This window comes from Bubalus bubalis, chromosome X, assembly GCF_019923935.1.
Source record: "Bubalus bubalis isolate 160015118507 breed Murrah chromosome X, NDDB_SH_1, whole genome shotgun sequence".
Classification (NCBI taxonomy): domain Eukaryota; kingdom Metazoa; phylum Chordata; class Mammalia; order Artiodactyla; family Bovidae; genus Bubalus; species Bubalus bubalis.
Window position 1 is genome coordinate 56336119 of NC_059181.1, and position 22539 is coordinate 56358657.

At 46.0% G+C, this 22539-nt stretch overlaps 1 protein-coding gene across 3 annotated transcripts in view; it reads right to left on the reverse strand.

Annotated features, from left to right (window-relative positions):
- Positions 1-1792: 1792 nt before the first annotated feature.
- The window catches only part of ZNF81 (zinc finger protein 81), a 141779-nt gene continuing 121032 nt past the window's right edge, over positions 1793-22539 (reverse strand). Inside the window, exons 8-9 of one of the 3 annotated variants that reach the window (XM_045164456.1) lie at positions 3179-3237; positions 1793-2192 (exon numbers count right to left, since the gene is read on the reverse strand). The gene's annotated coding sequence lies outside the window, so the exon portion shown is untranslated. Of the gene's footprint in view, positions 3238-19047; positions 19510-22539 lie in introns of those variants that run through there. The other 2 variants (XM_045164455.1, XM_045164457.1) reach the window with 2 other exon arrangements.

A 22539-nucleotide genomic window follows, 5' to 3' on the forward strand; every position in this document is an offset into this window, starting at 1 on the left:
CCCCAGGCCCCCCACTGGTGACCACAGGTATATGGGATGGGAGCAGCCTATGATCAGGACACACAGCTCAATGAACAGTTTCTCCATGTCAACAACATGCAGAGAGGGCAAGGCCCTCTGACAAGTGTATCCCTGACACCTTCCCCAAATCGACTTGATATTCACATTCCTATATTTCAGTAACTCTTGTTTCTTCCATAGTAGATTTCATTTATTCTCTTTAATGCATCCTACAAGCTATTAACTTACTTGCTGACTATATTTAACACATCTTAGGAATTCTGCCTGCGTCTCAAAAGCTGCTTGCTTAGTCATCACCTGTACTTCACACATTGGCTCCTATTTCAAGCTCCTAGTGTACTTACTACCTATGCTTAACACTTCTTAGGAGCTTCCTCCATCACATTTGTTTTCTTGTCCTTCAGACGTAATGAAGCAATAGAGAAAATCACATTCTTTGAAAAGATTAATAAAGTGAGAAACCCTGGGCTGATCAAGGGAGGAAAAAAAAAAGGAAAACACAAATTTTCAAATCAGAAATGATATAGTGGATATCACTACAGATTTAATATAAACATCAAGGAATTATGAAAAAACTCTGACAGTAAAGTTGATAATGTAATTAATAAAGGAGAAAAATATGATGACCTCTATAGATGTAGAGAAAGGATCTCATAAAACTCAACACCCTTTCCAAATATAAATTAACAAACTAGGACTAGAAGAGAACTTCCTTAAGTCTGATAAAGGGTGCATTAAAAGAAATCGCAAAGATTTAATGGTGATATAGTAAAAACTTCTCTTGAGACAAGATACCTGCTATGCCCACTCCTATTCAACAATGTACTGGAGGCCTTGGGCAGTGAAATAAAGCAAGAAAAAGGAGTAATGACTGGAAAGGAATAAATAAAACTCTCAGTGTCTGCAGGTGACATGTACACACAGAAAATCCCAAAGGACCTACAGATACATTCTGAATAAGTGAATTTAGCACACTTGCTAAATATAAGCTGAAATTACAGAAAGTGTTTATCTTTGTACTGGCAGCAAACAACTAGAAAACTGACACCACAGTTTCAATTTTGGGGAACAGAGAGAAACAAGCAATCGGGCCATAGAATGGAAGTCCTTGAAAGTTTAAATTTGGATGGGGTGGAATCTGACTAAAACACAGGGAGAAAAACACCTTGAGGTTTCTCACAAGGGTGAGAGAAGTAGAAGAAATGAAAGTCACAAAGGTAAGGACAGCTCTTTAAGTGTCTGTGTAAGGAAAGGAATTGACAACTGGAGAGAGGGAAAGTAAAAAGGCCAGGGAAGGGGAGAATGATCGAGAAAAGTTCATTTCAGCCTGAGGAGGCAAGGATAACATCCTGAGGACATGGCAGGCAGGCAGCGTTCTTTTTTCTTTTTATATGTTGATTTTATATTATTTTTAAAATTTTGGTTGCACTGGGTCTTTGCTGCAGCACATGTGCTCCAGAGCGCACAGGCGGCATAGTTGTGGCATGAAGGCTTAGTTGCCCCACAGCATGGTACTGCTACTGCTAAGTCACTTCAGTCGTGTCCGACTCTGTGTGACCCCATAGACGGCAGCCCACTAGGCTCCTCTGTCCCTGGGATTCTCCAGGCAAGAACACTGGAGTGAGTTGCCATTTCCTTCTCCAGTGCATGAAAGTGAAAAGTAAAAGTGAAGTCGCTCAGTCGTGCCTGAATCTTAGCGACCCCATGGACTGCAGCCTACCGGGCTCCTCCATCCATGGGATTTTCGAGGCAAGAGTACTGGAGTGGGGTGCCATTGTCTTCTCCAGCCCCACAGCATGAGAGATCTTAATTCCCCAACCAGGGATTGAACCTGAGTCCCCTGCATTGGAAGATGGACTCTTAACCACTGGACCACCAGGGAAGTCCCAGGGTTCTTTCTCAAAGCTAAGCAAAGAGTAGGGGAAGATTCATGGAGAGGTCCTTTAATCTAAAGAACTCCTATCCATGTCCTACCTCTTTTCCTTTGAGGAATACTGTTGGCATGTCTGTGGCACATCAAAGGAACCTCTTCCTCACTGGCTGGAATCTTCCATCCACCATCCATTATCCCCAATCTTTCTAGTTCTCATTCACCTATGCAATTTTAGATTTTTCTTTGTGCTCTTCTTTCTCAAACATGAAGATTAAGTCTGGTTTGGTAACTTGATACCCTGATAAGAGGACATGATTCAGGATTTAAGGTATCTGCTTGGGCTTGGGGCCTTCTGAAGACTGAGGAAGGGGCAGTTTCAGTGGCTACACAACAAAGCTGCTCAATTTTATCTTGGCAAAGGCTGCCCATTTCCCTTGAAAGGTGAGAAAACAAATACCCACTCCAGGGTCTAAAAGGGATGAGAACATTTCACTCCTGAATATGTTTAGCACTTCAGAGGTAATAAGACCCCACATATCTTTTCCTCATCACCCAAGGATGATGTTGCTTCACAAACCAGCCCCTGTACACAGAGGGTGGCCAGGGGAAGTGCTGGGTATCTTGGCAGGGGTTCCCAGTCTGGCATATAGGGCTACAGGCCCTACTGGTTGGTCATTCAAATTTACTGAAGCCTAGGGCAGTACTTCGTTCTACACAGCCAAAGCGGTTTTATCTTTGTAGCAATTTAATCTGCTGCTTTAACATTGCATGCTGTCTACAAGCCCTGTTATAGAGGAGATGAAATCTCCATTCAGTGTCATGATCTTTTGCCCAGTCTTTCACATTGTGACCTTTGAAATGAGACACCTGATCACTGTCTAGTCGATGACGGTATCTATTTGGTACTCAGTTTCTCTAATCCCTTAATGGTGGCAGTCTGGTTTGTGCAGTGACAGGAAAGCTTGGGTTAGGCCAGACGCAGTGTCCACACAAACCAAGGCATTTTTAGAACCCTTTCTCAGAGGGAGGGAGTCTATTATCAACTTGCCAATCCCTCACCACTTGGGAACTCCAGTGGATGGCCCCAGACCCCTTTGACAGCTGCCTTGGACATTGCATAGAACACACAGGACATGCTGTTACTGCATTAACCAAGTCACTGCATTTCAAGGGCAATCCAGCATCTTTGGCAATATAGCGTTCCACCTGGATGCTATGGTAATGGCTTTTCCTGTGCACTCAATCAGTTGTATCTACCGAAGGGTCAGTTGCTAGGTCACATACCTGAGCTAGGGCATCAGCTTCCTGATTGCAAGGAGTGTCAGTGCCTTGCGAGCTGGGATCTGGAAGACAGTAAGCATGGACTCAGGCTCTTGCAGGTGAGCCCAAATGTCTTCATATATCCTGACTCCACAAGGGCTTATTCATGATTATCTACCCCTCAGCTTTCCATTGTGCAAGTCATAGAGTTAACTCCTTTAGAACAACCCAATTGTCAATGCAAAGGACTAATGGCCAGGCATCATAAGTGATCACCAGCTGAACTGCTCTGAGTTCAGCCCACTGAACACTTCCCAAGGAGCATATGATTTAGTCTGGGGCAAGGCCAAGGAATCTATTTTTACTATACTCAACTGTATTGCCCTCATATCACCAGCAAATTAAACCAATATTATGTGTGTTAATATCCACTTAATGACACCAATCGTAAAATAGATAACCAATGGGAATTTGCTGTATGGCTCAGGGAACTCAAACAGGGGCTCTGTGACAATCTAGAAGGGTAGGATGGGGAGGGAGGGGACATGGGTGATTCTTGTTGATGTTTGACAGAAAACAAAATTCTGTAAAGCAATTATCCTTCAATTTAAAAAATTTAAAAAGTATAATTCATGTATCTTTTTGAAAAATAAATTTTTTCTCTGGAAAAAAATCTTATTTCTTGTTTCCAGGCAACTGTATACTAGGCATCAGCTTGAATTTCCCCCACTCCCACTTTATAAGCTGCAGGGGTTACCACAGGAATAGGGATGAGGGCATCTGGAGGATCTACATACTCTACGTGCCTAGTAGCACCTGCAATCTAAGGAGAGTGGGCTGACTGACAGGGTGCTTCTTTGCTGTGAATAGGCATGCCACTTAGTCAAAGTGGGGGTGTTAAGCCATGACAGAGGTGGGTCAATGGAACATACTCTCAATCCACTCCTGGATAGGAAGGGGAGTTTTTCTCATGATGCTGTTCCTTTGTAAGAGGCTCTACCTGGAGAAACGCTGTGCATGCTGCTAGGAGCTGTTGTTCTATGGGGATATGTTGGATTTCTGCTCCCTTCCAGAGCTGGAAACAGAATCCTAGGGGTACTCTCTTTGTTGTCTCTGCCATGGTGCCCAACCCATCCTTTCCAGAGCCCCAGACACATCTAATTCAAATGGTAGCCCTGTTTGGGAGATGCATCAAGCTTTCATCTGCTTCAATAATATTTTTGGCTCTTAAAGGCAGTTTGCTGCTCTCATCCCCAGTTCCACGTGGACTTGCCTCCACAGATCATGCTAGCTACCACTCTCCATCACTGCAAATGAGCTTTCCACAGAGTCCCTCTTATACTAACCACTCTAGGATCACTGGTTTTGGGGGCAGTAGAAACAGTATACATTTGGGACATCACATAACAATGAAAAGACCAGACAGAGCTATGTCCACATAAATTAAACTAGCCATCCATGAACTGGAACTCTCGACTGAATCTTACCATAGTTTAGGAGCCATGGTGTTAGATAACCACATAGCCCTAAATTACTTATTGGTTGCTTGTCTGAGGATGAGGGTGGGGTCCTGCATACTTGCCAATACATCTCTCTACATATGAGTAGATAACACCAAGTTTTACTGAAAGTCAGGGATATACACCATAGAGGTCATAATATCACTCTACTGACGAAACAGATTGAACAAATAAAAATCTTTCCTAATTGATTCTCCTGTGTTTCCCTACTAAATTGGCAGACTGGCTTTGAAGGGGCTTTGAAATCTCAGTTTGTGTCTTTATAGAATTCTGGGTCTTGAGGATGCTTTGCACTGACTCCAAACTCATGTGTTAAGAAATAACATACAGGGGCTTTCCTGGTGGTTGAGAATCCACCTGCCAATGCAGAGGACACTGGTTCAATCCCTGGTCCGGGAAGTTCCCACATGCCGCAGAGCAACCAAAGCCCCATGCACCACAACTACTAAGCCAGTTCTAGGGCCCATGAACCACAATTACTGAGCCCCTGTGCTGCAACTACTGAAGTCCACATGCCTACAGCCTGTGTTCTACAACAAGAGAAGCCACTGCAACGAGAAGCCTGTGTACTGCAACAAAGACCCAGCACAACCATAAATAAATAAATCTTAAAAAAAACCGACCTACAACTCAGGTTGCAAAACAACATGGGACCGGGGGATGAGCTGTTACATAAATGAGACAAAGACGGCCCAAGTATACTAGCCCTATATTGTTTACTTTTTCACAGCAGGCCAATACCCTTAGCTGAAAAGTTGCTGGTGCCAAACTCAAATTTTTACACACGCATTTGTTTTAAATATAGCTCCAATAAGCAGACTTTTAGCCATTTAGAGCCTGCCTGCTTTGTATACTCCTCAAAATTTCAGGCAACATTAGCTAGCCATTTGAAAAGATAAATCCTAGGTCTATAAAAGATCCCAAACCACTGTGCTCCTTAGGGCACTTACACAGAGACTTTCTACCTTGACATATAAATCCCCTCTTAGACACCCCTCACACTGGAGTTTCCTTGTCCTTCTCCCCTTCTGAGTGGCGTGGTTCCTGGATGTCAGGAAGCATTTAACAGGAGGCTTCCTGTGTGCTGTTTTGGATCTGTCATGAATCCTTTGTTCCTTAATTCCTGAATATTCAGGAATTAAGTGGAGTGGCAAACCGCTCCTGGGGCTGAGGAATACATGCATTTCCTTCATTAGTTTTTCCATGCGGTGATAAGTAACTATTTACGACCCTCTTCATTTTATGAACCATACGGTAAAAGTGATTATTTACAACCCTCTCTCTTTGATATGGATTGTCTTATGTTTCCTTGATAATTTGTAAGTCTGGACTTTTGATCTTTATCTTTGCTGAACAAAGCTACCTTGTAAGACAGTAGATATACCCACATTATGTTGACTAAAACACCCTTGTTCCATCAGAGCTTGGGTCCCTGTGTCTGTCTTTCTTTCTCTCTCTCTCTGGCTAATTCTCTGGAGTGTAGGAACTTGTGCTCACTCTCCTGCCCAGACTTCTAAGACCCTCTCGAGAAGGTGCACTGTGCCTTCACCCCCTCGAGAGGGCACCTGGTGCCTTTGTGAGCGACGCAAGCCCTGTGCCAAGGGCTTTATTGGGTTCTGCATAAACCGGGGGATATCAGCCTCTCTCTCTCTTTTACTTTCTTATCGTCAACTCTGGACCACCAGGTTCCGGTCCATTAAAGGACCTCAACACCTGGAAGGTCTTCAGCTATGAGGACATCCTCTTGCCTGTATCCTTTCAAAGCATTATTTTAAAGCTGCTGTGTGCTTCTACCACTTTGTGGCCAGATTTTTTCCCTTGACCAGACCTGAAAACTCTTAAAAAAAAACTTTATATTTTGTTCTGAGGCATAGCTAATTAACAAACAATGTTGGAATAGTTTTAGGCGAACAACAAAGGGACTCAGCCATACATAAACATGTATCCATTCTCCCCCGAACTCCCCTCTCATCCAGGCTGCCATATAACATTGAACATAGTTCCATGTAGGTCCTTTTTGGTTATCCATTTTAAATATAGCAGTGTGTACATGTCCATCCCAAACTCCCTAACTATCGCTTCTGCTTGACCTCCCCTGGCAACCATAAGGTTGTTTTCTAAGTCTGTGAATCTGTTTCTGTTTTGTAAATAAGTTCAATTGTATCACTTTTTAGATTCCATATATAAGGGATGTCATTTTCTCCTTCTCTAACTTCACTCAGTATGACAGTTACTGGGTCCATCCATGTTGCTGCAAATGACATTACTTCATTCTTTTTAATGGCTGAGTAACATTCTATTGCATATATGTACCACATCTTTATCCATTCCTCTGCCAATGGACATTTAGATTGTGTCCATGTCTTGGCTACTGTTAACAGTGCTGCTATTAACACTGGGATGCATGTATCCTTTCAGATCATGTTTTTCTCCAGACACATGCCCAGCAGTGGAACTACAGGGGTGTATGGCAACTCTATTTTTAGTTTTTAAGGAACCTCCACACTGTTTTCCATGGTGGCTGTACCAATTTACATTCCCACCAACAGTGTACGATGGTTCCCTTCTCTCCACACTCTCTCCATCATTTATTGTTTGTAGATTTTTGGATGATAGCCATTTTGACTGGTGTGAGGTGATATCTTATTGTAGTTTTGACTTGCATTTCTCTAATAATTAGCAATGTTGAACATCTTTTCATGTGCCTCCTGGCCATCTATATGTCTTCTTTGGACAAATGTCTATGTAGGTCTTCTGCCCATTTTTTGATTGCGTTGTTTTGATGCTGTTATGTATCATGGACTATCTGTAAATTTTGTCAGTTAGATATTTGCAAATATTTACTCCTAGTCTGTAGATAGATTTTGTTTATTATTTCTTTTCCTCTGCAAAAGCTTTTGAGTTTAAGTAGGTCCTAATTGTTTATTTTTGCTTTTATATAATTTATTCTGGGAGATAGATTGAAAAGATATTGCTGTGGTTTATGTCAGAGAGTGTTCTGCCTATATTTTTCCTCTAGGAGTTTTATAGTGTCAAAAAAAGACATGATTATTAATGCAACGTGTGATCCTAGATTGGATCCAGGACCAGAATCGGTGAAAACAAATGAGATAATATATGATACTGATGTTAAATTTCTTGATTTAAAATAACTACTGCACTGTTTTCATGGTTGTTATGGACTGACTGTTTATGTCCCTCAACAAATTCATATGCTGAAGCTGTAACCCCATGGTGTGGTTGTGTTTGGAGGTGGGGAAATAGGGAGAACAAGATGGCGGAGGAGTAGGTGGACCTGGAATACATCTCTCTCCATGGATACACCACGAATACACTTTAAGACACAGAAGATATTGCAGAACACCATCTGAGAGTGGGCACGAGTACCTGGTTGCCAGAAAATAATACACAGGCCCATGCAAAATTTGGTAGGACGAAGGAAGGAGGTGGGAAAAAGATGAGAGTGAGCAGGACTGGACCTGCACCTGGCAGGGGGTGGCTGTGTGTGAGAGGAACTGAAGCAGGGATCAGATCCCCACATTGGGGCATTGTTTGGAACAGAGAAGCATTTGAGGCTGAGAGTGAAGCAGCTGATCTGTGACAGTTCTGAATGGAATGAGAATCACACAAACAATCCTTGTCACAGCCGCACATAATGCTGGACAGGGACGCAAGTCCCTTAGAAAGCACAGTGGCTGGGAGTTGGAGCATAGGTATTGGAGAGCAATCTCAGGGTGAGGTCTGCTTTTGACTGTGGGGAGATAGCCTGAGGGGGTGTGAGGGAGGAGATCATGGAGGGAAATGCTTCTGGAGGAAAACCAGGCAGCCTTGGAGGCAAGGCAATACTGCTGAGTCACATGCAGGGGGTGGAACATTCACTGTAGCTTCTCACTCCCCAAATGCCAGCACCAGCAGCTGAACAACAGAGAAAGACCCCAGAGAGGATGGTACGTTACGTGCCTGATGCACAGAGTAACAGAGAAGGATCCTAGCAAGGGTGGCCCTTTAAGCACCTGACACGCCAAGCAACAGAAAAGGATCACAGCCAGGGGGAACATTTAAGCACCTGAAGTGACAAGCAATAGACAAGGACCCCAGCCAGGATGGCCCATTAAGTGCTTAAGGTGCCGAGCAACAGAGAAGGACCCCCAAATGGGAAGGGGTCCCTTAAGCACATGACACGCCAGACAACAGAGAAGGACCCCGGCCAGGGTAGACATTTAAGCACCTGACACACTGAGCAACAGAGAAGGACCCCAGTCAGAGGGAACCTTAAGTGCCTGGTGTGCCAATAGAAAAGGACCCCAACCAGGAGATGGAGAAGGGAATGGAAACTCACTCCACTATTCTTGCCTGGGAAATCCCATGGACAGAACCTGGTAGGATGCAGTCTATGGGGTTGCATAGTCAGGCACGACTTAGCGACTGAACAAAAACAACCAACAAGGAGGACGTATAAGTGCCTGCTGCGCCAAGCAGCAGAGAAGGACCCCAGCCAGAGTGAACATTTAACCTTCTGACGCACCAAGTAATAGAGAAGGACCCCAGGCAGGGTGGCCATTTAAGGGCCTGTCATGCCAAGCAACATAAAAGGACCCCAGGCAGGGGGACCTTTAAGTGCCTGACATGCCAAGCAACAGAGAAGGACCCCCCAATTGCAGGTGGGGGGCCATTTAAGCACCTGACACATCGAGCAATAGGGAGGGACCCAACCAGGTGGGCCCTTTAACTGCCTGATGCACCAAGCAACAAAAAAGGACCCCAACATGGGTGGCCATTTCAGTGCCTGATGCACTGAGCAAAAGAGGAGCTGCCCAGCCAGGGGCACTAATAAGTGGCTGATGTGCCAAGAAACAGAGAAGGACCCCCAGCCAGGGGGCCCTGTAAGTGACTGACACGAAAAGTAAGAGATGGATGCTAGCCAGTTTGGCCATTTAAGCGCTTAGTGTGCCAAGCAACAGAGAAGGACCCCAAGCAGGGGGGCCCCTTATGCCTCTGACAAGGAGAGCAGTAGGGAAGGACCCAAACCGGGTGGGGGCGGGCGGGGGACGGGGGCGGGCTTTAGTGCGGGATGCACCAAGCAACAGAAAAGGACCCCAGGGAATGTGGCCATTTAAGCTCCAGACACACCAAGCAACAGTGAAGAACTCAAGCCAGGAGGGACATTTAAGCACCTGGTGAACTGAGCAACAGAGAAGGACCCCAGTCAGAGGCCCTTTAAGTGCCTGACACACCAAGTAATAGAGGACCTCAGCCAGGGTAGGCATTTAGGTGCCTGACACACGAAGCAATAGAGAAGGACCCTAGCTAGGGTGGCCATTCAAGTGTCTGATGCACTGAGCAACAGAGAAGAACCCCAGACAGGGGGCCTTTTAAGTACCTGACATGGCAACTAATGAAAAGGACCCCAGCCAGGGTGGCTATTTAAGTGCCTGTCCCTTCAAGCAACAGAGAAGGACTCCAACCATGGGGACCCTTTAAACACCTGACACACTGAGCAACAGAGAAGGACCCCAACGGGGTGGGTGGGGCCCTTAAGCACCTGACAGGTTGAGCAACACGGAACGTCCTTAGCCAGGGCAGCCCTTTAAATGCCTGATATGCCAAGCAACAGAGGAGGGCCCCAACCAGGGTGGCCTTTTAAATGCCTGACGCACCAGGCCACAGAGAAGGACCCCATGCAGGGTGGCCATTTAAGAGCCTGTCATGCCAAGCAACATAAAAGGACCCCAGGCAGGGGGCCCTTTAAGTGCCCGATGTGCAGAGAAACAGAAAAGGACTCCAGGCATAGTCCCCTTTAGGTGCCTGACACTCCAAATAACAGTGAAGGACCCCAATCGGGGGCCCTTTAAGTGTCTGGCATGCCAAGCAACAGAGAAGGACCCTCGAACTGCAGGTGGGGGGCCATTTAAGCACCTAACACATAGAGCAATAGAGAGGGACCCAACCAGGTGGGCCCTTTAAGTGCCTGATGCACCAAGCAACAAAAAAGGACCCCAACATGGGTGGCCATTTCAGCGCCTGATGCATGAGCAAAAGTGGAGGAGCCCAGCCAGGGGCACTTATAAGTATCTGACATGGCAACTAATAGAGAAGGACCCCAGTCAGGGTGGTGATTTAAGTGCCTGTCCCTCCAAGCAACAGAGAAGGACTCCAACCATGGGGACCCTTTAAACACCTGACACACTGAGCAACAGAGAAGGACCCCAAAGGGGTGGGCAGGGCCCTTAAGCACCTGACACACTGACCAACAGGGAACGTCCTCAGCCAGGGCAGCCCTTTAAATGCCTGATATGCCAAGCAACAGAGAAGGACTCCAGTCAGGGTGGCCTTTTAAGTGCCTGATGCACCAGGCCACAGTGAAGGACCCCAGGCAGGGTGGCCATTTAAGAGCCTGTCATGCCAAGAAACATAAAAGGACCCCAGGCAGGGGGCCCTTTAAATGCCCGATGTACATAGAAACAGAGAAGGACTCCAGGCATGGTCCCCTTTAAGTGCCTGACACGCCAAGTAACAGTGAAGGACCCCAGTCGGGGGCCCTTTAAGTGCCTGACATGCCAAGCAACAGAGAAGGACCCCCCCAACTGCAGGTGGGGGCCATTTAAGCACCTTACACATCGAGCAATAGAGAGGGACCCAACCAGGTGGGCCCTTTAAGTGCCTGATGCACCAAGCAACAAAAAAGGACCCCAACATGGGTGGCCATTTCAGCGCATGATGCACTGAACAAAAGAGGAGGAGCCCAGCTAGGGGGCCCTGTAAGTGACTGACACGAAAAATAAGAGATGGATGCAGCCAGTTTGGCCATTTAAGCGCTTGGTGTGCCAAGCAACAGAGAAGGACCCCAAGCAGGGGGGGCCCCTTATGCCCCTGACACGGAGAGCAGTAGGGAAGGACCCAAACTGGGTAGGGGGGGCGGGGGACGAGGGCAGGCTTTAGTGCCTGATGCACCAAGCAACAGAAAAGGAACCCAGGGAATGTGGCCATTTAAGCTCCAGACACACCAAGCAACAGTGAAGAACTCAAGCCAGGGGGGTCATTTAAGCACCTGGTGAACTGAGCAACAGAGAAGGACCCCAGTCAGAGGCCCTTTAAGTGCCTGACACTCCACGTAATAGAGAAGGGCCTCAGCCAGGGTATGCATTTAAGTGCCTGACACACGAAGCAATACAGAAGGACTCTAGCTAGGGTGGCCATTTAAGTGCCTGTCCTTCCAAGCAACAGAGAAGGACTCCAACCATGGGGACCCTTTAAACACCTGACACACTGAGCAACAGAGAAGGACCCCAACAGGGTGGGCGGGGCCCTTAAGCACCTGACACATTGAGCAACGGGGAACGTCCTCAGCCAGGGCAGCCCTTTAAATGCCTGATATGCCAAGCAACAGAGAAGGGCCCCAACCAGGGTGGCCTTTTAAATGCCTGACGCACCAGGCCACAGAGAAGGACCCCATGCAGGGTGGCCATTTAAGAGCCTGTCATGCCAAGCAACATAAAAGGACCCCAGGCAGGGGGCCCTTTAAGTGCCTGATGTACAGAGAAACAGAAAAGGACTCCAGGCATGGTCCCCTTTAAGTGCCTGACACTCCAAATAACAGTGAAGGACCCCAGTCACGGGGCCCTTTAAGTGCCTGACATGCCAAGCAAGAGTACTCCCCCCAACTGCAGGTGGGGGCCATTTAAGCACCTGACACATCGAGCAATAGGGAGGGACCCAACCAGGTGGGCCCTTTAACTGCCTGATGCACCAAACAACAAAAAAGGACCCCAACATGGGTGGCCATTTCAGCGCCTGATGCACTGAGGAAAAGAGGAAGAGCCCAGCCAGGGGCACTAATAAGTGGCTGATGTGCCAAGTAACAGAGAAGGACCCCCAGCCAGGGGGCCCTGTAAGTGACTGACACGAAAAATAAGAGATGGATGCCAGCCAGTTTGGCCATTTAAGCGCTTAGTGTGCCAAGCAACAGAGAAAGACCCCAAGCAGGGGGGCCCCTTATGCCCCTGACATGGAGAGCAGTAGGGAAGGACCCAAACCGGGTGGGGGGGTGGGGGGGGACGAGGGCAGGCTTTATTGCCTGATGCACCAAGCAACAGAAAAGGAACCCAGGGAATGTGGCCATTTAAGCTCCAGACACACCAAGCAACAGTGAAGAACTCAAGCCAGGGGGGTCATTTAAGCACCTGGTGAACTGAGCAACAGAGAAGGACCCCGGTCAGAGGCCCTTTAAGTGCCTGACACGCCACGTAATAGAGAAGGACCTCAGCCAGGGTACGCATTTGAGTGCCTGACACATGAAGCAATACAGAAGGACTCTAGCTAGGGTGGCCATTTAAGTGCCTGTCCCTCCAAGCAACAGAGAAGGACTCCACCATGGGGACCCTTTAAACACCTGACACACTGAGCAACAGAGAAGGACCCCAACGGGGTGGGCGGGGTCCTTAAGCACCTGACACATTGAGCAACAGGGAACGTCCTCAGCCAGGGCAGCCCTTTAAATGCCTGCTATTCCAAGCAACAGAAAAGGGCCCCAGCCAGCGTGGCCTTTTACGTGCCTGACGCACCAGGCCACAGAGAAGGACCCCAGGCAGGGTGGCCATTTAAGGGAGTGTCATGCCAAGCAACACAATAGGACCCCAGGCAGGGGCCCTTTAAGTGCCCGATGTACAGAGAAACAGAAAAGGACTCCAGGCATGGTCCCCTTTAAGTGCCTGACACACCAAGTAACAGTGAAGGACCCCAGTCAGAGGGCCCTTTAAGTGCCTGACATGCCAGGCAACAGAAAAGGGCCCCAGCCAGCATGGCCTTTTAAGTGCCTGACGCACCAGGCCACAGAGAAGGAGCCCAGGCAGGGTGGCCATTTAAGGGAGTGTCATGCCAAGCAACACAATAGGACCCCAGGCAGGGGCCTTTTAAATGCCCGATGTAGAGAGAAACAGAAAAGGACTCCAGGCATGGTCCCCTTTAAGTGCCTGACACACCAAGTAACAGTGAAGGACCCCAGTCGGGGGCCCTTTAAGTGCCTGACATGCCAAGCAACAGAGGACCCCCCCAACTGCAGGTGGGGGCCATTTAAGCACCTTACACATCGAGCAATAGAGAGGGACCCAACCAGGTGGGCTCTTTAAGTGCCTGATGCACCAAGCAACAAAAAAGGACCCCAACATGGGTGGTCATTTTAGCGCCTGATGCACTAAGCAAAAGAGGAGGAGCCCAGCCAAGGGCACTTATAAGTACCTGACATGCCAAATAATACAGAAGGACCCCAGCCAGGGTGGTGATTTAGGTGCCTGTCCCTCCAAGCAACAGAGAAGGACTCCAACCATGGGGACCCTTTAAACACCCGACACACTGAGCAACAGAGAAGGACCCCAACAGGGTGGGAGGGCCCTTAAGCACCTGACACATTGAGCAATAGGGAACGACCCCAACCAGTGCGACCATTTAAGCACCTGACAAGCTGAGCAACAGAGAAGAACCCCAGCTGGGGGGCGGGGGCTTTAAATGCCTGATATGCCAAGCAACAGAGAAGGGCCCCAGCCAGGGTGGCCTTTTAAGTGCCTGACGCACCAGACCACAGAGAAGGACCCCAGCCTGGGTGGCCATTTAAGCGCCTGATATGCCAAATCATAGAGAAGGACCTCAGCCAAGGGGCCTTTAAAGTGCCTGAATGGCCGAGCAACAGAGAAGGACTAAAGAGGATCTCTGATTGCCAGCTGCTAGAAGCTAGGAAAATAGTAATAGGGCCATCGTTCCTTCGGCTGAGGCAGTCCATGTGCCTGCACACTTGGTGCCACCAGGGACCCTGTGATCCAAGCAGCTGTGCCACTTCCATGCTCATTCCTCACTGTAAAAGAGCTGCCAGAGACTAGAGAAAAACCTAATAGCAGCACATCTCCTGCACCATTGGTGCCCCTGCCATACACAGTATAGCCAGGGTCCCTGTGACCCAAGGAACCATGCCACCTCCATGCTCAATCCTCATTGGGACAGAGCTGCCAGAGGCTAGAAAAACCCTAAGAGCACCATATTTCCTGCTGCCCTAGCTGCTGGCTCCCCTGAGTACCGGGTGCTGCCAGGGCTCCTGCAATCCAAGCAGCTGCACCACCTCCACACCCAGTCCTCACTGGGGCTGACTCAAGTCTTCCAGGGCAGCCTCAGGAGCAAACTCCTGTAGATGACTCACATGCATAGGGGCACATAAAACCACAATTTAAGCCCAGAAGCAGTGTGGCTAAGGAAGAGGACCCAAAACTGTCCCATCAGCTGTACAAGCTGCAGATTAAATCCACAGTATCAACTAGGCAGACTCTGTGTCTATGGAATATATAAAAGGACAGTGAGAATTCCCACAAAAGAAAACACAGTAGCTCTGGAAGCTGTGGACACTGGAGACAAGAACACTCAGGAACAGGACCAATTAAGAGTCTGAGCTGCCCCTACAGCAGGTCCCGAGACCAGCCCAGTATTGGAGGGCATCCTAAGGAGGTGAGGTGGACTGTGACTCACAGCAAGGGAAAGGATGCTGACAGCTGAATTCCAAGAAAACATTTATTATTATTTTTATATTTTGATTTGTTCTGAAGTTGCATCTGGATTTTTTTCTTTTTTTCCCTCTTGCTGTAGTTGTTGGTTTTTTTAGTACTACTAAATTCATTTAAGCTTTTGAGAATTTTTTAAATCACATTTTTTATTTCCTTTATATACTGCCTCTGCATTGGCCTTCTGTGGTTCTGTGGGGTTTTTTCTTTAAAAAGTTGTTTTAAATTTATTATTTTTTTATACTTATTCTTTTGTTTGCTTTTCTTATTGTTCTTTATCTGGTATAATTATTCATATATATATATATAAATCTTTTTAATCTATACTCTATTTAATAAAGTTTGCTTTTATATTCTTTCTTTTTGTCACCATGTTTGTATGTTTTGTTTTCATTGCTGTATTCCCCAGTTGACACCTTCCTTTGATTTTGTTTTCTGGTTTGTGCTTTAGTTAGTTTTGTTTTCAACTGGTTGATATCATTTTTGGTTTCCTTTGCTTGCCGGGTCAATCTTGATTTTGTGTGTGTGTGTGTATTCCATTATTTTTGTTATTATTTGCCTGATTTTGTTTGTACTTAACATTTGTCTGGGATTAGTCTTCTGTTTCTTGTTTTGTTTTCTTGTGTTTGTTTTAATCCTCTTTAATTCCATAACTGGCCAATGCATTCCCGGCCAATGCATTGTGCTCATGTTAGTTTTTGGAGAAGGAAAATGGCAACCCACTCCAGTACTCTTGCCTGGAGAATCCCATGGAGGGAGGAACCTGGTAGGCTACAGTCCATTGGGTCACAAAGAGTCGGATACCACTGAGCGACTTCACTTTCACTTTCAATGCCATAACAGAAAGTGTGAAGAGGAACTAAAAAGCCTCTTGATGAAAGTGAAAGAGGAGAGTGAAAAAGTTGGCTTAAAGCTCACCATTCAGAAAACTAAAATCATGGCATCTGGTCCCATCACTTCATGGGAAACAGATGGGGAAACAGTGGAAACAGTGTCAGACTTTTATTTTTTGGGGTTCCAAAATCACTGCAGATGGTGATTGCAGCCATGAAATTAAAAGATGTTTACTCCTTGGAAAGAAAGTTATGACCAACCTAGACAGCACATTGAAAAGCAGAGACATTACTTTGCCAACAAAGGTCTGTCTAGTCAAGGCTATGGTATTTCCAGTAGTCATGTATGGATGTGAGAGTTGGACTGTGAAGAAAGCTGAGCGCTGAAGAATTGATGCTTTTGAACTGTGGTGTTGGAGAAGACTCTTGAGAGTCCCTTGGACTGCAAGGAATCCAACCAGTCCATTCTGAAGGAGATCAGTCCTGGGCGTTAACTGGAAGGACTGATGCTAAATCTGAAACTCCAGTACTTTGGCCACCTCATGTGAAGAGTTGACTCATTGGAAAAGACTCTGATGCTGGGAGGGATTGGGGGCAGGAGGAGAAGGGGACAACAGAGGATGAGATGGCTGGATGGCATCACCCACTCGATGGACGTTAGTTTGAGTGAACTCCGGGAGTTGGTGATGGACAGGGAGGCCTGGCGTGCTGCGATTCATGGGGTTGCAAAGAGTCGGACATGACTGAGTGACTTTACTGAACTGAATGTCATGACAAATCACTTGTGGAATCTCAGTTCCCCAACCAGAGACTGGGCCCTGAGTCTGTGGAGTGGGAGTGCTACTTCCAAGAGCCTAGACTGCCAGTGAGCTCCTAACCCTAGGAAGTATTAATTAGTGAGAACACCCACAAAGGCAACCACTTGTATAGAAGACCCAGCATTGCCCAACTTCCAGCAGCACCCTGTGCAGGATGCCTCATCCAAACAACAAACAAAAACCAAACCAAAAACACAAACCAAATCATGAGCAGACAGGATTATAACCTCACACACCCTGCACAGCAGAGAGGAAAAAAAAACCCCTCACCTCCTTCCACCAGAAAGCAAGCACAAGTCACACCCAACACAAGGCCTACAAAATCCACTGGACCAACCTTAGCCACCAAGGACAGAAACCAAAAGGAAGAAGGAATTTGACCCTGAAGACTGGGAAAAGGAGACCTCAAACACAGTCAGTTAAAAAAAAATGAAAAGGCAGAGAAATATTGTGCAAATGAAGGAACAAGCTAGAAACACACAAGACAGAATAAACAAAGAGGAAATAGGCAAACTACCTGAAAAAGAATTCCGAGTACTGATAGTAAAGATGATCCAAAACCTCGAAAATAGAATGGAGAAAATGCAAGAATCAATTAACATATTTAACAAGGACCTAGAAGAAATAAAAGAATAAACAGACGAACAACACAATTACTGAAATTAAAAATACTCTATAAGGAATCAGTGGCAGAATATTTGAGGCAGAAGAATGGATAAGTGAGGTGGAAGATAGAATGGTGGAAATAGCTGCCAAAGAGCAGAATAAAGGAACAAGAATGAAAAGAACTGAGGATAGTCTCAAAGACGTCTGCGACAAAATGCACTAAAATTCAAATTATAGGAGTCCCAGAAGAAGAGAAAAAGAAAGGGTCTGAGAAAATTTTTGAAGAGATTATAATGTGTAAGAAATCTGTGGTACATATACACAATGGAATATTACTCAGCTATTAAAAAGAATGCATTTGAATCAGTTCTAACAAGGTGGATGAAACTGGAGCCTATTATACAGAGTGAAGTAAGTCAGAAAGAAAAACACCAATACAGTATACTAACGCATATATATGGAATTTAGAAGGATGGTAATGATGACCCTATATGTGAGACAGCAAAAGAGACACAGATGTAAAGAACAGACTTTTGGACTCTGGGAGAAGGCAAGGGTGGGATGATTTGAGAGAACAGCACTGAAATATGTATATTATCATATGTGAAATAGATTGCCAGTCCAGGTTCCATGCATGAGATAGGGGTGCTCAGGGCTGGTGCACTGGGATGACCCTGAGGGATGGGATGGGGAGGGAGGTGGGAGGGGGTTCAGGATGGGGAACACATGTACACCCATGGATGATTCATGTGAATGTATGGCAAAAACCACCACAATGTTGTAAAGTAATTAGCCTCCAATTAAAATAAACAAAAAAAATTTCCCCAACATGGGAAAGGAAATAGTCAATCAAGTCCAAGAAGCACAGAGTCCCATACAGCATAAACCCAAGGAGAAACATGCCAAGACAAATACTAATCAAACAAAGACTAAACAGAAAGAAAGAATATTAAAAGCAGCAAGAGAAAAGCAACAAGTAACATACAAGGGAAACTCCATACAATTAACAGCTGATCTTTCAGCAGAAACTCTGCAGGCCAGAAGAGAATGGCAAGATATATTTAAAGTACTGAAACGGAGGTGGGGCCTCTGAAGAAGTGAAGTGAAGTGAAGTGAAGTGAAGTTGCTTCAGTCATGTCCAACTCTTTGCAACCCCATGGACTATAGCCTGCCAGACTCCTCTGTCCATGGGATTTTCCAGGCAAGAATACTGGAGTGGGTTGCCATTTCCTTCTCCAGGGGATCCTCCTGACCCAGGGATCAAACCTGGTTCTCCCTCATTGCAGGCAGACTCTTTACCTTCTGAGTCACTAGGGAATTCCTTCTGAGGAAGTAATTACGGTTAAATGAAGTCTAATGGTGGAGATACCCTTGTGATACAAGGAGATACCCTTGGAGATACCACACGTTGAAGGTCAGAGAAACCCCAGCAAGACAGTAGATGCTGGAGTGGCTGTGAGGAGATACCCCACGTCCAAGAGCAAAGGAGAAGCCCCAGCAAGATGGTAGGAGGGGTGAATTCACGTTTAGAATCAAACCCCATTCCTGCCAGAGATGCTCAGAGGGCTCAAACAAATCCTGATGACCCAGGACCCCACAGAGACTGAGACAGAATTGTGTTTGAGTGTCTCCTGTGGAGGTATGGGTTGGTAGTGCTCTGTCGCAGGGACAGGGCTCTGGGTGCAGCAGACTTGGGTATGGCATAAGCCCTCTTGGAGGAGGTCGCCATTAACCCCACCACAGAGCTGCCAGAACTTACACAGGACTGGGAAATAGACTCTTGGAGGGCACAACAGAACCTTGTGCACCAGGACCCAGGAGAAAAGAGCAGTGACCCTACAGGAGACAGTAATGGACTTGCCTGTGGGTGTCCGGGAGTCTCCGGTGGAGGTGTGGGTCGGTGGTGGCCTGCTGCAGGGCTGGGGGCACTGAATGTAGCAGTACATGCATGGGATCTTTTGAGGGAGGTCACCATTATCTTCATTACCTCCACCATAGTTTTTCCCCAGGTAAACAGCAGAGATGGAACACAGCTGCACCCTTCAACAGAAAATTGGATTAAAGATTTACTGAGCATGGCCCCACCCATCAGAACAAGACCCATTTTCGCCCTCAGTCAGTCTCTCCCATCAGGAAGCTTCCATAAGCCTCTTATCTTTCTCCATCAGAGGGCAGACAGACTGAAAACCACAATCACAGAAAACTAACCAATCTAATCACATGGGCCACAGCCTTATCTAACTCAATGAAACTATGAGCCATGCCCTGTAGGGCCACCCAAGACAGACTGGTCATGGCGGAGAGTTCTAACAAAATGTCGTCCGCTGGAGAAGGGAATGGCAAACCACTTCAGTATTCTTGCCTTGAGAACCCCATGAACAGTATGAAAAGGCAAAAGGATAAGACACTGAAAGATGAACTCCCCAGGTCAGTAGGTGCCCCTTATGCTACTGGAGATCAGTGGAGAAATAACTCCAGAAAGAATGAAGAGATGGAGCCAGAGCAAAATCAACACCCAGTTGTGGATGTGACTGGTGATAGAAACAAGGTCTGATGCTGTTAAGAGCAATACTGCATAGGAACCTGGAATGTCAGGTCCATGAATCAAGGCAAACTGGAAGTGGTCAAACAGGAGATGGCAAGAGTGAATGTTGACATTTTAGGAATCAGTGAACTGAAATGACTGGAATGGGTGAATTTAACTCAGATGACCATTATATCTACTACTGTGAGCAGGAATCCTTTAGAAGAAATGAATAGCCATCATAGTCAACAAGAGTCCAAAATGCAGTACTTGGATGTAATCTCAAAAACGACAGAATGATCTCTGTTCATTTCCAAGGTAAACCACTCAATATCACAGTAATCCAAGTCTATGCCCTGACCAGTAATGCTGAAGAAGCTGAAGTTCATCATTCTATGAAGACCTACAATACCTTCTAGAACTAATACCCCCAAAAGATGTCCTTTTCATTATAGGGGACTGGAATGCAAAAGTAGGAAGCCAAGAAACACCTGGAGTAACAGGCAAATTTGGCCTTGGAATACAGAATGAAGCAGGGCAAAGGCTAATAGAGTTTTGCAAAGAGAACACACTGCTCATAGCAACACAAGAGAAGACTCTACATACGGACATCACCAGATGGTCAACACTGAAATCAAACTGATTATATTCTTTGCAGCCAAAGATGGAGAAGTTCTATACAGTCAGTAAAAACAAGACTGGGCTGACTGTGGCTCAGATCATAAACTCCTTATTCACAAATTTGGACTTAAATTGAAGAAAGTAGGGAAAACCACTAGATCATTCAGGTATGACCTAAATCAAATCCCTAACGATTATACAGTGGAAGTGAGAAATAGATTCAAGGGATTAGATCTGATAGAGTGCCTGATGAACAATGGACAGAGATTCGTGACACTGTACAGGAGACAGGGATCAAGACCATCCCCAAGAAAAAGAAATTCAAAAAAACAAAATGGCTGTCTGAGGAGGCCTTACAAATAGCTGTGAAAAGAAGAGAAGCAAAAAGCAAAGGAAAAAGGAAAGATATAAGCATCTGAATGCAGAGTTCCAAAGAATAGCAAGAAGAGATATGAAAGCCTTCTTCAGTGATCAATGCAAAGAAATAGAGGAAAACAACAGAATGGGAAAGACTAGAGATCTCTTCAAGAAAATTAGAGATACCAAGGGAAACATTTCATGCCAAGATGGGCTCCATAAAGGACAGAAATGGTATGGACCTAACAGAAGCAGAAGATATTGAGAAGAGGTGGCAAGGATACACAGAGGAACTGTACAAAAGGGATCTTCATGACCCCGATGATCACGATGGTATGATCACTCACCTAGAGCCAAACATCTTGGAATGCAGTCAAGTGGGTCTTTGGAAGCATCACTACAAACAAAGCTAGTGGAGGTGATGGAATTCCAGTTGAGCTATTTCAAATCCTAAAAGATGATGCTGTTAAAGTGCTGCATGCAATATGCCAGCAAATTTGGAAAACTCAGCAGTGGCCACAGGACTGGAAAAGGTCAGTTTTCCTTCCAATCCCAAGGAAAGGCAATGCCAAAGAATGCTCAAACTACCACACAATTGCATTCATCTCACACTCTAGTAAAGTAATGATCAAAAGTTCTCCAAGCCAGGCTTCAACAATGCATGAACAATCCAGATGTTCAAGCTGGTTTTAGAAAAGGCAGAGGAACCAGAGATTAAATTGCCAACATCCGCTGGATCATCAAAAAAGCTAGAGAGTTCCAGAAAAAAACATCTATTTCTGCTTTAATGACTATGCCAAAGCCTTTGACTGTGTGGATCACGATAAACTTTGGAAAATTCTGAAAGAGATGAGAATACCAGACCACCTGACCTGCCTCCTGAGAAATCTCTATGCAGGTCATAAAGCAACAGTTAGAACTGGACATGGAACAACAGACTGGTTCCAAATTGGGAAAAGAATATGTCAAGGCTGTGTATTGTCACCCTGTTTATTTAACTTATATGCAGAGTACATCATGAGAAACGCTGGGCTCGAAGAAGCACAAGCTGGAATCAAGATTCCTGGGCAATAACCTTCAATATGCAGATGACACCACCCTTATGGCAGAAAGTGAAGAACTAAAGAGCCTTTTGATGAAAGTGAAAGAGGAGAGTGAAAAAATTGGCTTAAAACTCTACATTCAGAAAACAAAGATCATGGCATCTGGTTCCATCACTGCGTGGCAAATAGATGGGTAAACAGTGGCAGACTATTTTGGGGGGGCTCCAAAATCACTGCAGATGGTGATTGCAGCCATGAAATTAAAAGACACTTACTCCCTGGAAGAAAAGTTATGACCAACCTAGACAGAGTATTCAGAGAAGGCAATGGCAACCCACTCCAGTACTCTTGCCTGGAAAACCCCATGGACGGAGAAGCCTGGTAGGCTGCAGTCCATGGGGTCACGAAGAGTCGGGCACAACTGAGCAACTTCACTTTCATTTTCCACTTTCATGCATTGGAGAAGGAAATGGCAACCCACTCCAGTATTCTTGCCTGGAGAATCCCAGGGACAGAGGAGCCTAG